Source organism: Heptranchias perlo, chromosome 20 (genome assembly GCF_035084215.1).
Source record: "Heptranchias perlo isolate sHepPer1 chromosome 20, sHepPer1.hap1, whole genome shotgun sequence".
Lineage (NCBI taxonomy): Eukaryota > Metazoa > Chordata > Chondrichthyes > Hexanchiformes > Hexanchidae > Heptranchias > Heptranchias perlo.
Window position 1 is genome coordinate 35,538,842 of NC_090344.1, and position 14,934 is coordinate 35,553,775.

The window sequence follows — 14,934 nt, forward strand, 5'->3', positions numbered from 1 at the left end:
TCCTGCCAGTATCCTGTCTTCTTCTTTGGTGTCCTATTTCCTCACTAAAAGTGCGGCCTGACTTAGTGTTTCGGTGACATGGGGATACCATGGGGATATATTACCTGACATGGTGTGAGGTCTCGGGATCCTCATTTCCCACAGTTCTACTATTAGTTTCCCAGAATGTCCCTAGGAGCTGGTGTAACATGTCCTTATACAATACAGGAGGCACATGACATGCATAGACAGCTGGGATCAAGTGGATCCCTTGAAGAGTATAGAGATTGCCGGAGTAGAGTTAAGAGAGAAATCAGGAGGGCAAAAAGGGGACATGAGATTGCTTTGGCAGATAAGGCAAAGGAGAATCCAAAGAGCTTCTACAAATACATAAAGGGCAAAAGAGTAACTAGGGAGAGAGTAGGGCCTCTTAAGGATCAACAAGGTCATCTATGTGCGGAACCACAAGAGATGGGTGAGATCCTGAATGAATATTTCACATCGGTATTTACGGTTGAGAAAGGCATGGATGTTAGGGAACTTGGGGAAATAAATAGTGATGTCTTGAGGAGTGTACATATTACAGAGAGGGAGGTGCTGGAAGTCTTAACGCGCATCAAGGTAGATAAATCTCCGGGACCTGATGAAATGTATCCCAGGACGTTATGGGAAGTTAGGGAGGAAATTGCGGGTCCCCTAGCAGAGATATTTAAATCATCGACAGCTACAGGTGAGGTGCCTGATGATTGGAGGGTAGCAAATGTTGTGCCTTTGTTTAAGAAGGGCGGCAGGGAAAAGCCTGGGAACTACAGACCGGTGAGCCTGACATCTGTAGTGGGTAAGTTGTTAGAGGGTATTCTGAGAGACAGGATCTACAGGCATTTGGAGAGGCAGGGACTGATTAGGAACAGTCAGCATGGTTTTGTGAGAGGAAAATCATGTCTCACGAATTTGATTGAGTTTTTTGAAGGGGTAACCAAGAAGATAGATGAGGGCTGTGCAGTAGACGTGGTCTACATGGACTTTAGCAAAACCTTTGACAAGGTACCGCATGGTAGGTTGTTACATAAGGTTAAATCTCACGGGATCCAAGGTGAGGTAGCCAATTGGATACAAAATTGGATTGACGACAGAAGACAGAGGGTGGTTGTAGAGGGTTGTTTTTCAAACTGGAGGCCTGTGACCAGCGGTGTGCCTCAGGGATCGGTGCTGGGTCCGCTGTTATTTGTTATTTATATTAATGATTTGGATGAGAATTTAGGAGGCATGGTTAGTAAGTTTGCAGATGACACCAAGATTGGTGGCATTGTGGACAGTGAAGAAGGTTATCTAGGATTGCAACGGGATCTTGATAAATTGGGCCAGTGGGCCGATGAATGGCAGATGGAGTTTAATTTAGATAAATGTGAGGTGATGCATTTTGGTAGATCGAATCGGGCCAGGACCTACTCCGTTAATGGTTGGGCGTTGGGGAGAGTTATAGAACAAAGAGATCTAGGAGTACAGGTTCAGAGCTCCTTGAAAGTGGAGTCACAGGTGGATAGGGTGGTGAAGAAGGCATTCAGCATGCTTGGTTTCATTGGTCAGAACATTGAATACAGGAGTTGGGATGTCTTGTTGAAGTTGTACAAGACATCAGTAAGACCACATTTGGAATACTGTGTACAGTTCTGGTCACTCTATTATAGAAAGGATATTATTAAACTAGAAAGAGTGCAGAAAAGATTTACTAGGATGCTACCGGGACTTGATGGTTTGACTTATAGGGAGAGGTTGGATAGACTGAGACTTTTTTCCCTGGAGAGTAGGAGGTTTAGGGGTGATCTTATAGAAGTCTATAAAATAATGAGGGGCATAGATAAGGTAGATAGTCAAAATCTTTTCCCAAAGGTAGGGGAGTCTATAACGAGGGGGCATAGATTTAAGGTGAGAGGGGAGAGATACAAAAGGGTCCAGAGGGGCAATTTTTTCACTCAAAGGGTGGTGAGTGTCTGGAACGAGCTGCCAGAGGCAGTAGTAGAGGCGGGTACAATTTTGTCTTTTAAAAAGCATTTGGACAGTTACATGGGTAAGATGGGTATAGAGGGATATGGGCCAAGTGCAGGCAATTGGGACTCGCTTAGTGGTATAAACTGGGCGACATGGACATGTTGGGCCGAAGGGCCTGTTTCCATGTTGTAAACTTCTATGATTCTAATTACCGGTGCTCAGGCCTGCACCAGTCGCGCAGCCCGATGTTAGTCAGATTTAGGAGGACGGGAACTGTTTCATCGTGTACATTGTTGTAAAGTACTGTATCCGTGGGGATGACAACGAGTCGATTAGCAGGCCCCGGCTGTAATTCAAAGCACCCTATCCTTGTCAGTTGGTCCTGACCGGGCCTGGGCCATGAGGGGTAAGGCCTTGTTGTCAGTCTTACTACGTGCGCTCCCCCTTCGGGGTGGCAGTACAGGGGGAATGTCCAGTGCACACAACGCCCCGAGGGCTGTGTGCAGTTCAGGGCCGATATTCATTTGCTGAGTGAGTGCTGTAGGCCGAGTAAGGGGTTGGGTTCAAACAATTCTCAGGGGCCCCCGTTTCTCCCCGCGTGACAAGCGGCATTGGGTGTTCCATGTATCCCTGTTATCCAGATGCACAAAAATATCCCTCATTATACTTCCAAAACCAGGGTCAACACACCTCTTTAACCCCTCCCCATTATTGATTTGTCTTTCTCCTGGTCAGGGGCCATAAGACTGTTGCACCCTCACTTTACCTTCCATTATACTCCTGATCCTTTCCGAACGACCACTACACCTTGATTGACCTGGTACCATTTAGTGCTCTTTTTCCCTCCCTTTTCCGGAAGCTGCACCAAGTATACCGCTGAGCTGATGCGGTCCACAATCGGGAATGGCCCTTTCCACTTAGCTTCAAAGGTGTTCTCTTTTTTCCCATAATTCAGGACCATTACCACATCTCCGACTTGATGTTCAAATGGTCTAACCTTTCTTTATCAAAGTAGCGTTTCCTCTGGCTCCTGCTCTTTCCCATTCTTGTCGCCACAAACTCATTGGTTTTATTGACATGATCTACCATTTTCTCTAGCCATTGGTATCCCGCTGCTCCCATCTGCATTGGTGTTGCCATGGGCCACAGTAGGTGCCCAGGGATTCAGATTAGCCCCTCCCTGTCACAGCCTGATATGGTGATATGCCTGTCGTGCCATTGGGAGTTGATCTAATAGCCATCAAGCACATAGGTAGCATGCTTGCCCATTGGGCAGGATGATCTGCACAGAACTTTTTACGCATGGTTTTTAAAGTCCGATTTCCCCTTTCTACGATTCCTGATGACTGGGGGTGGTGAGATATATGCAGCTTGTGTCTGATTCCCATGAGTTTCTGCAATTCGGGTGAAGATTTTACTACCCTTTGTGTGAAAAATTGCTTCCTGATTTCGCTCCTGAATAGCCGAGCTTTAATTTTATATGGGGAATGAGATGGGTGTGCACAAATATTTAACATTAAAATAAACATTTAACCATACACTGAGGCAACATTTTTTTATATATGATGCACTGAAAAACAGTGACATTCAGTGCAATCGTCTCAATTGTGAGTGTATCGCTAGGAACACAGGAACAGGAGTAGGCCATTCAGCCCCTCGAGCCTGCTCCGTCACTACCTTGGCTCCCTATTTCGATTTTGTTCTGTTCGTGTGGGTCTTTTACCCATACTGCCTCCTTCAGCTAGCACCACACAATTGTTCAGACCTGGTCAAAGATACTCCCTGTTTGAAGGAGATGAGTCTCTGCGGGATGGCTTGAGTTCTCCTGTTGATTCTGCACAACCACTGCCAGCCAGTTGTAAGTCTGCCATTGTGAAACTCTCCATCCAACAACTTCAGTGAGGCTCAACAATACACTTTAGTGTGGGGCTGCTGGGTCTAATGCCAGTTGAGACTGAAACTTTGCAGTTAGCACCTCAGCTTGGGAGTCCTGTATTGTACGGGCTCAATAAATATATCGATATATCCTGTGGTGTTGTTCGCTGTGAATCAGAGGATCAGCTAAAGTGTGACGTCTGAAGCATGACAGGAAGTAAGTGTGACATTCACAGGAAGTGCGCGCTATACACAAGACTTTTAATATATTGGAGATACAAATTTAATATTTATTTGTACAATTTGTACTTTTCTGGCAAGTTATCAGTTTCTAAACTTCATCACTACCTTCTTCTGGACCGCAGCTCGGTGATGCCGTTTAGTGTGTTATTATACGGATCCATGATGGAAACAAATGTATGATCCCACATCACGTGACTATCTCGAGGCTATTACAGACTTTCCGGTTCATGTTTGGCAACACCACGGTCTCAGTTTTACAACCTCGGGAATTCGGATGAGGAGGGCAGTATGCCTGATTTGCGACCCAAATGGAGCACTGTGCGGGGAGCGCGAAAGGGTAAAGTTTAGCCCACCTCTCTGAACTGAGTGGGAGTGTGTTTGAATGCTAATGCCAAACCCTGAGATCCTGTTCCAGCCCCTAACGTGTGTTCCCCAGCAACCACAACTCAGAGTTTCACACTCTTAACTCGCATTCAAATGCGGCTGTACAATTTCATACCTCGTGCAGCGGCTGGATAATCCTGTCGTTTGGTTTCTTCCATCCTGTAGTGGTGTGGAACCATTTATAGTACCGAATGAAAGAACTCGCATTTATATCGCGCCTTTCACAACATCCCAAAGTGCTTCACAGCCAATTAAGTACTTTTGAAGTGTAGTCAGTGTTGTAATGTAGAGAACATGCCAGCCAATTAGTGCATAGCAAGGTCCCACAACCAACAATGAGATAATGACCACATAATCTGTTTTTAGTGATGCTGGTTGAGGGATAAATATTGGCCAGGACATTTGGAGAACTCCCCTGCTCTTCTTCAAATAGTGCCATGGGATTTTTTTAGACAGGGGCCTCGGCTTAACCTCTCATCAGAAAACAGCACCTCCAACAGGGCAGCACTTCCTCAGTACTGCACGAGAGTGTCAACCTCGATCATGTGCTGAAGTCTCTGGAAGTGGGACTTGAACCCACAACCTTCGAACTCAGAGGCGAGAATGCTACCCACTGAGCCACATAATTCAGGATGTACTCAAGTAGCAAAACCACCAATTATTGAGAAATAAAGGCACACTACATGGAAAAAATAAACTTATTAAATATCACTCTGGATAACTTATATTTAATATGTTTGCCTCTCTGTATATTTGACATCACTGTTGGTGATAGTAGCGGATGAATGCGTCATTCGGTCAAACAGCATCTAATTACCAATGTATGGGTTACCAGCTGCATTGAAAGAGCGGGCAGAGGAATTTCAAGCAACACGTTAATTGTCTGTCTGTTAAAGTTGCAATTTCTAACTTTGTATCTCACTTTCCTTCTTTGTTCTCTGTTCTTCTAGTATAGTGCCTCCGTGCATTCTCTGTTCTCTTTAGTGCTTTCTTTTTGTTGCTCTCCATACTCTGTTCCATTTCTTCCTGTATCAGTGCCTGCCTTTTCCACAGTCTGACTGTGCACAGGCTTGGGTCGGAAACTGCTGAAATCTCCGCTGAGCATGAGAGAAACTCTGCAGCCATTTTATTGGGTTCCAGCCCGGCTGGCATGTCGCTTCACTCAGTGGCTATTTTACAACACGGGCATTAAAAATAGGCAGCTCAAAACCTTGTTTAATGATTACCTGGCAGTAAACAACATGGATTCTGTTGAAATATGGGAATTCTCAGGTGTTAAAGAGTATGGGCAGTGAACAGGGAGAGCGGGCAGGAGAGTGGGATTAGACTAGGTGGGATATTAAAGTGTACAGAGATTGAGCAGGAGAGTGGGATTAGACTAGGTGGGATATTAAAGGGTATGGGGAGTGAGCAGGAGAGTGGGATTAGACTAGGTGGGATATTAAAGGGTATGGGGAGTGAGCAGGAGAGTGGTATTAGACTAGGTGGGATATTAAAGGGTATGGGGAATGAGCAGGAGAGTGGGATTAGACTAGGTGGGATATTAAAGGGTATGGGGAGTGAGCAGGAGAGTGGGATTAGACTAGGTGGGATATTAAAGGGTATGGGGAGTGAGCAGGAGAGTGGGATTAGACTAGGTGGGATATTAATGGATATGGGGAGTGAGCAGGAGAGTGGGATTAGACGAGGTGGGATATTAATGGATATGGGGAGTGAGCAGGAGAGTGGGATTAGATTGGAAGGCTCATTTGGAACACACATTCACTGTCATTTCTTCCTTCCCACTCGGGTATGTGAACAATAAGCCGAGCCAAGTCTAGGCTCTCTCCTCGGCAGTCAGATGAAGAGGATGAGGAACATCCATTGAATTGCTGGCAGAACAGCAGTTCCCCATTCTCTGGCTATTGGCATCCAATCCCTGCCAGTTAAATGTAGGAATACTTCTGGGTTCTCTAGCATCCTAGCAAGATCTGCACGCTGGCCTGAGCTACTCTGCATTGGCTTTGCAAGTACTTGACTTTCAGTCAAAACCTAAAGGAAATGTTCTGCCCTGTATGCTATCACCCGGTGTGACGCTCCACAGCTGTGGTTCGAGTCAGCTTTGAAATCGGTCCAAAAAAGGATTGATGCGATGCACAAGAATCAGTGATAATTTACACCCATCAATGAACAATTGTAAATTACCTCTGTTGTTGGCTAGGATTAGTCATTGTTATATGATGAGTTCATTATAAACTGGATGCTCATTGGCAGAAGAGGTTGAGAGCTGGAGTCCTGGCAGACTGGTCTCTGATCTGGATCTCACACTTGACCAGCATTCACTCTTGCCAAGCGTCTTTCGAAAAGTGACAGCACTTCTTGTTCCAGCTGCTACAGAGAGCTGGCACTCTATCCCAGAGGGAGGAACAGCAGCCACATCGGACATCGTCTGTAAGAGGTCTCTCTGTGATCACAGAGTAAGCTAAGAGCGGTGACAATGAAGTCTACCCACCAGGCTGTCCCTCCCTGCAAGCTGCACAAGGTGACACGGGGCAGACCCCAGCAATGGTAGGAACAGAAGACAATGGGCCAGAAATCGCTCCGAGCAACGAGGCAACGTTCACCGCCGCACCTGCGAATTAAATTGACAAAATTACTCACTGCGGGCTCTGTGGCGTTGAATTGCTTGAATGTGAACTCTAAAAAAAAATTGTGCGCTGTCAACCCAGCCTCTGAGCAGGGTGAGTTGCCACCGCTGGAGACTCACCGTGTGGAGAAGACACGCCCGCAAAATCTGTCAGGCAGACAAGTCCCGCCCACAGCTTCAGGCTGCATTGCTCAAACAGGCAAGCAGACTTCATTCATTTAAAATTAGTCTTCTGGATGTAATTGTACATAAAAATTTCAAAACTTTTTTTATAAAAAGCCAAAGAAATAATTGAATTAAATTAAAGACACAGAAAGGAAAAGTTAAAGAAATATATCATTTTTTTATGACCAAAAACTATTAAAATAAGGAGTAATATGAGAGTCCACATTTTTAAAATTTAATTTTTAGTTGTTTGGCAGTCATTAAGACTTAACGTGCTGTTAAAACTTAGTTTAGACCTGTATTTTTAAGCGTACCTGTTTGGTGGTGTAATTAGTTACTTTCCAGATGGCGCTTTTTCAATGATTTCCCTGATTGCAGCGTGTGATGGCCCTTTAATTCAAAGCTGGATATCGCCGGCGATCCATTCGGAGCAAGTTCACGATTTCCGCGTTTCACTGCGCGTGTGCGAACTTGCTCCTTCAATTCGCCACTGACAACGGAGAGCGCTGCCGAGCTCCTCCGTTATTTCGGGAGCGATTTGTGGCCCAACGTTAGCCCAATTTCGAGAGGAAAAGAGAGCGGGCACGTCTGGTACGCAGTTACATTTAATACGGCTGTTCTTCGAACCCGCCAATAACAGTGGGCTTCTATCCTGTAACGCAGTCTATATTGTTCAGGTCACACAAAACATCCAAACATACGAAAGTGACTTGCAGGAAAACACCAGCTAATCCACACTCATGATGGCTGGAGCATCGTGACTCGACTTCGTACCTCGCCCTCGCAGCCACGTAATCTCCTGAGAGAGGCAAAAGACCGCAGAAAAACCCAGGGCCAATAAGGGAAAAAATACTCCGGGAAATTCCTCTCCGACCACCCCCCCCCCCCCCCCCCGCCCCGACACAGGCGATTGAAAGCAGTCCAGGAGATCACATGGACCAATTGTTATTTTTAATCCAAACTGTGACAGCAAAGTAAAAGTACATAAGCTACGACTGTCAAAACATTAGCACACAAATAAAAACACCCCTTTATTGAAATGCCAGTCCAAGTGACATGTTGGCTAATACGTCGGGTTAGTAGGTGTCTCAAGGCAGTCAATCACAGGACACAGGCTGTACGGGGTAGATTTACGTTTGTACCGCCTGAACGTTAAGCATCACCTGGCCAGAACGCAGAGAGGAACATCTGGCGGGGAGAAACACACGGCACTTACAGAACCTGCTGGACTTTCCTCTCCCTCGTTTAAATTGAGGAAAATCAGATGGGTTGTGTTACTGACCATCCGCCCACCAGGTTTCCCTGCTCTCCGCCCAGGCGATGTTTAACACCCAGGCGGTACAAGCATAGGTCCCTGAGCACCACCATTTAGTCACTGACTGAGCCTTCACTCCTGTGTCTGTTCCGAAACATCTGTCCGCGACCTTCGCAGTCAAACATTTAACACATTCGGATGACATCCTCTGAATGCCATTTTAACAGAAGCATTAACTCATTCGTTTTACAAACGGGAGGCAACGGAATGTCGTCGGATCACGCTACATGTTGATCGCAAAAGACACTTGTCGCCTATAATCAATAAAATTGCTCCTTGTTTATTATTGAAGTTTATAAAATGTAGCAGTTTACGAAATGATCTTGGAGCTCTGTGACTGTCATTCTCCTGTGTGTGTGTGTTTTCTTGTCGATGATTGAGTACGACAAACATCTTGACATAAGAAGTTGTGTCACACAACATTCTGTGACTGTAGACAGTGTTATTTGGTTTGTTAACTGAGTCTGTTGCAGATGTTGCTTGCATTAAAACACAGTACCATATAATTTATTACCTTGTGACTCCATCATTGAGGTGACTATATCATTGAGGTGATCGGCAAAAGAGCCAGAGGCGACATGAGGAATCATTTTTTTAACGCAGCGAGTTGTAATGGTCTGGAATGCGCTGCCTGAAAGGGAGGTGGAAGCAGTAACTTTCAAAAGGGAATTGGATAAATACTTGAAGGGAAAAAAATTACAGGGCTATGGGGAAAGAGCACGGGAATGGGACTAATTGGATAGCTCTTTCAAAGAGCGGCAGAGGCACGATGGGCCGAAAGGCCTTCTCCTTTGCTGCACCTACTATAATACCATGATACAAGGGGCTCAATTTTGAAATGGTGGTGGGATGGCAGCGGGGGGGGGGGGGGCGGGGGGGGAAGGGTGAAGGTGCACTTGGCAAACCCTAATAAACAAAACTTACCGTTTCCGACGCGATCGCAACATAATTGATGGTGATTAAAGTTGTTTCCGGGTTTCGTGCCCGGCGGCCAGCCTGATTGACAGGCTGGCTGCCGACAGGAACTGCAACGCCGAGGTGGGGGGGAGAGAAAGAGAGAGAGCGAGATGTCATCCAGTGCTGGAATGGAAGATCGAGGGGGGTGGGGGGGGGGGGAGAGGGGGAGATCGAGGGGGATCGGGGGTGGGGGGGAAGAGGGGGAGATCGGAGAGGGAGACATCCGGGGCTGAGAGGGACATCGGAGAGGGAGACATCAGACATCGGAGCAGGGTGGAAAGGTAGGTTGATTTTGTGTTTTAACTTTGTGCAATGGTTTTTCATTTAATTTATTTCCTTTACTTTTGCTTCATCCGGCCCTTCACGCCTGGTTGAAACAGAAGTCGTGGGGAAAGCCGCCCAGATAAGTTAAAAATCGTTCTAACTACCTAAAATGTCACAAGTAAAGTGCCTTAGGTACCCAAGGTACATTTGGTTCTTTAACTATCATCCCACTGGCTTTAATTGCCGGAGGGACTTCCGGATTCGTGAAGTGGGCGCACACACAGGTGCGTCTGTGGGAAACTCGGAAGTCGGCGGGTTGGAGCCGGCTTCTGACCCTGCTCGGCATTTTTGCAATTTTCGCGGCCCCCCCCCCCCCCCACCCCCGCCCCCAACGCACCCGCGATTTAAGTTTAAATTTGAGTCCTAAATGTCTGCTTACATCCCTTTGACATCAAACCCTCAGGGTCAATGGAGATTTGGTGCAGTAACTGAAACATTGAGAAAATTGGCATTGAACAAAGGACAATGGAGTGTTTATGACACAAACACTCAGGTCCAGGTTAGATACTTGGGAACATGTTCAGGTGTGTTTCCAGGAGTGGCTTCACACGACAAGTTTAGCATCAGTGCAAAGTGGTTTTGGATTCATACAAACACTAAACTTGTGCAATGTAAATCAAGTGTGAAGGCTTGAGATGACTCTGAAGTGAAGTGGGGTGAGATTCAGAGGAACATAGGAGCATAGGAACAGGAGCAGGCCATTCAGTCCCTCGAGCCCGTTCCGCCATTTGATAAGATATGGCTGATCTGTGATCTAACTCCATATACCTGCCTTTGGCCCATATCCCTTAATACCTTTGGTTGCCAAAAAGCCATCTATCTCAGATTTAAAATTAGCAATTGAGCTAGTATCAATTGCCGTTTGCGGAAGAGAGTTCCAAACTTCTACCACCCTTTGTGTGTAGAAATGTTTTCTAATCTCACTCCTGAAAGGTCTGGCTCTAATTTTTAGACTGTACCCCCTACTAGAATCCCCAACCAGCAGAAATAGTTTCTCTCTATCCACCCTATCTGTTCCCCTTAATATCTTATAAACTTCGATCAGATCACCCCTTAGCCTTCGAAACTCTAGAGAATACAACCCCAATTTGTGTAATCTCCATTCTAGTAAACCTACGCTGCACTCCCTCCAAGGCCAATATTTCCTTCCAAAGGAGCGGTGCCCAGAACTGCTCACAGTACTCCAGGTGCAGTCTAACCAGGGTTTTGTAAAGCTGCAGCATAGCTTCTGCTCCCTTGTACTCGAGTCCTCGAGATATAAAGGCCAGCATTCCATTAGCCTTATTGATTATTTTCTGCACCTGTTCATAACACTTCAATGATCTGTGTACCTGAACCCCTAAGTCCACTGTTTTTAACTTTTTACCATTTAGAAAGTACACTGTTCTATCCTTTTTTGGTCCAAAGTGGATGACCTCACATTTGTCTACATTGAATTCCATTTGCCACAGTTTTGCCCATTCACCCAATCTATCAATATCGCTTTGTAATTTTATGTTTTCATCTACACTGCTTACAATGCCACCAATCTTTGTGTCATCGGCAAACTTAGATGGTTGGAAACCATCTGATCCTGGGGATTTGTCACTCTTTGGTGCTATTATTTTCTTCATTACTGTTGTTTTACTTATGTTAATTTTATTGAGTCCCTGTCCCCGATTCAATGTTAGTTTTCTTGGGATTTCCGGCATGCTATCCTCTTTTTCTACTGTAAATACTGACGCAAAGTAATTATTCAACATGTCCGCCATTTCCCCATTGTCAAAGACAATATCCCCACTTTCAGTTTTTAAGGGGCCAACGCTGCTCCTGACCACCCTCTTTTTCCTAATATAACTATAAAAGTTCTTCGTATTGGTTTTGATATCCCTTGCAAGTTTCTTTTCATACTCTCTTTTTGTAGCTCTTACTACCTATTTTGTGACCCTTTGTTGATTTTTGTATCTTTCCCATTCACCAGGATCTGTGCCATTTTTTGCCTTTTTGTATATCTTATACTGTCCCTTACCTCTTTAGTTGTCCATGGCTGTTTTTTGGGAAGTAGAGTTCTTGCCCCTCAGGGGTATAAACCAGTTCTGTATCTCGTGAAATGTTTCTTTAAACATTTCCCACTGACCATCAGTCGTTTTACCCATTAACAGATTTGCCCAGTTTACTGTGGACAGTCTCTGTCTCATCCCATTGAAGTCGGCCTTACCCAAGTCTAGAATCTTAGCAGCTGATTCACTTTTTTCCCTTTCAAACACTACCTTGAATCGATCATGTTATGTTCGCTATTGGATAGATGTTCACGCACAGTTAAGCCGTTAACTAAATCTGGTTCATTACTCATTACTAAATCTAGTATGGCTCGCCCCCTTGTTGCCTCTAGGACATACTGCTGTAGAAAACTATCCCGGACACACTCAAGAAATTCACTACCTTTCTGACAGTTGCTAGTCTGCTTTTCCCAATCTATGTGAAGGTTAAAGTCCCCCATCAAGGCCACGATGCCTTTGTTACACGCTTGTCTAATCTCTGCATTTATACAATCTGGCACTTCAGAGCTGCTGCCAGGGGTCCTATACACAACTCCCACTATAGTCTTAGATCCTTTCCTATTTCTCATTTCAAACTCTGTTGGCTGCTTACCTCTCGTTATATCCTCCTTTATCATTGAAGTGATTTCATCTCTAATCTCTAAGGCTACTCCTCCTCCCTTCCATTTCCCCTATCTCTCCTGTGGACCTTATAACCCGGTATATTTAGTTCTCAATCCTGACCATCCTGCAGCCTCCTCACTTCAGGCCCTGGCTCATTTACACTATGATCAGGTGTCAGCTGTGGCTCAGTGGTGGCACATTCGCCTCAGAGTCAGAAGGTCGTGGGGTTAAGTTCCATTCCAGAGACTTGAGCACAAAATCTGGGCCGACACTCCCAGTGCAGGACTGAGGGAGTGCTGCACTGTCGGAGGTGCCGTCTTTCAAATGAGATGTTAAACCGAGGCCTTGTCTGCCCTCTCAAGTGGATGTAAAAGATCCCGTGACACTATTCGAAGAGCAGGGTAGATCTCCCTGGTGTCCTGGCCAAAATTTATCCTTTAACCAACACCTAAAAACAGATTATCTGGTCATTATTTAATTGCTGTCTATGGGAGCTTGATGTATGCTAATTGGCTGTCACTTTCCCTACATTACAACAGTGACTGCACTGCAAAAGTACTTCACTGGCTGTAAAGTGCTTTGGGACATCCTGAGGTCGTGAAAGGCGCTATATAAATGCAAGCCCTTCCTTTGCATGACTGCAGCGTTGCTGTGAAGCAAAAAGCACATCGCACCAACACAAATGTAACCCCTGTTAAATTCAGATTAATTGTTGCTGTCGAGATAAATAAACCAGCATAAACATTTCAGAAAGCAGTCTCACAACAATGAATCGGAGACGGTTTGCTCTTTCGATGCTCTACAATAACAGGTGACTCATCGCTTTTTCTCCTGTCATTATTTGTGAGAGTGCTAAATCCCTCTGTTTTCTCCTGGGTCAAGCAGCACTGGTGCCACAAATGGACCAGGCAAGGAACCAGCGATGCCAAACCTCACCTCTGCCGATGGCTGCTCCATGCCAGCTGTGAGGAGGCATGTGAGGGTCGGCGAGAACAACAGTCCTGGTAAATAGAGGGATGCAATAAATAGGAGTGTAGGAATTAGCTAGACGACAAAAGACCCAGGTCATTCTAGTTGGCTTCCCACCACCCTGGTAGCCGCATGATACAACGATAATGGAGTTGTTGACTAATCATGGCAATTAATCTCTTATCAATTAGTCTGCAACACATCCAAACTTGAGAAAGCCACCAGTGGTGGAGAGCTTTGGGAACCGTAGGTCCAAAGTCACCTGGTCCTCCCAAGCGTGCAACACTTTCCCACATGTTATGTTTCAAATGATTCACACACGTGTGTTCATTCGCTAATATCTCCTCAGAAGGTAAATTTTCTTGTGGCGGGTGAATCTGAGGTGGGTTGGGCGTATCAGTGGAGGGAGATGCTCCGACTTCCTGCAAGGCAGGGTTCAACCCCCCCACCTCCCCTACCCCCACCCCCCCTGGGCTGTGCCCAGTGCTGGAACGCAGGGCAATTTTGGATGGCTGTCTGACTCAGGAACAACAGCGAGAGGGTCCCAAGGCCAGGAGATTGTCTGTCAGGGGTAAGAAAGTACCCTCTAAATTTCTACGATGTCTTTTTCTTGGGACTCTGGAAGATGCTCCGGTCCTCGATAGTCCCGATGCATGCCATACTGCCAGGTTTCTAAAGGAGCCTCTCCCGCAGGGTGCTTAATGATCAGCCGAGGGAGAAAGTGAGATGGGTGGTCTCCGGAGCACCCCCATGCACTGGCATGACCCCACTTTGGGAAGCCCCAGGAAATCCCATGGTGATGCACAACCGGATCCCCGCCGCACTTCCGGCCAAGATACGGCAGCGGAGCTGGAACAGCTCCCAGAAAATTCCCTGCCTTTGGACGCTCAACGTGTGGCGAATACTCAGCCCAACAGAACCTTCCACTGTGTAAAATCTTCAACTGTGCACCACTGATTTGATTCCTTCAGTTGCAAAGCTTCGGTGTAATAAACAGGCTAAATGTTATTTTTAGAAATGCTAAGGGGCGGTTTCAGCAGTGAGACAAAAACTCCAATTTTATTAATATTTACGGCCTCATTTAAATATATTTCTGGCACAATTTCATGCCAGAGCTGTCAAAATCACAACGGAACACAGCAAAGGAGCAGGAGCTTGTGACATTGCACGCTTAACGGACCATTTCTTCCTTGACTTGAATTGTGGGACCGAAGAATGAAAATGTATAAAGATTGAGTGGCACGAATATCTTTCGCCCATCGTCTCTTGAGATGGGGTTGGCATGGGGTGGGACAAATACAGTAAGATCGCCAGCATGGCATTGCCAACAAGTTGATAAACAGTCACTGTTAGTTACGCAGCCAGCTCACCGTGATGGCTTTGCTCCCACATACAGGTAAGACAGTGCTTGACCAAGGAATTCACTACAAAAATTAACCTCGCAACAACCTCCCACAAGTAATGAC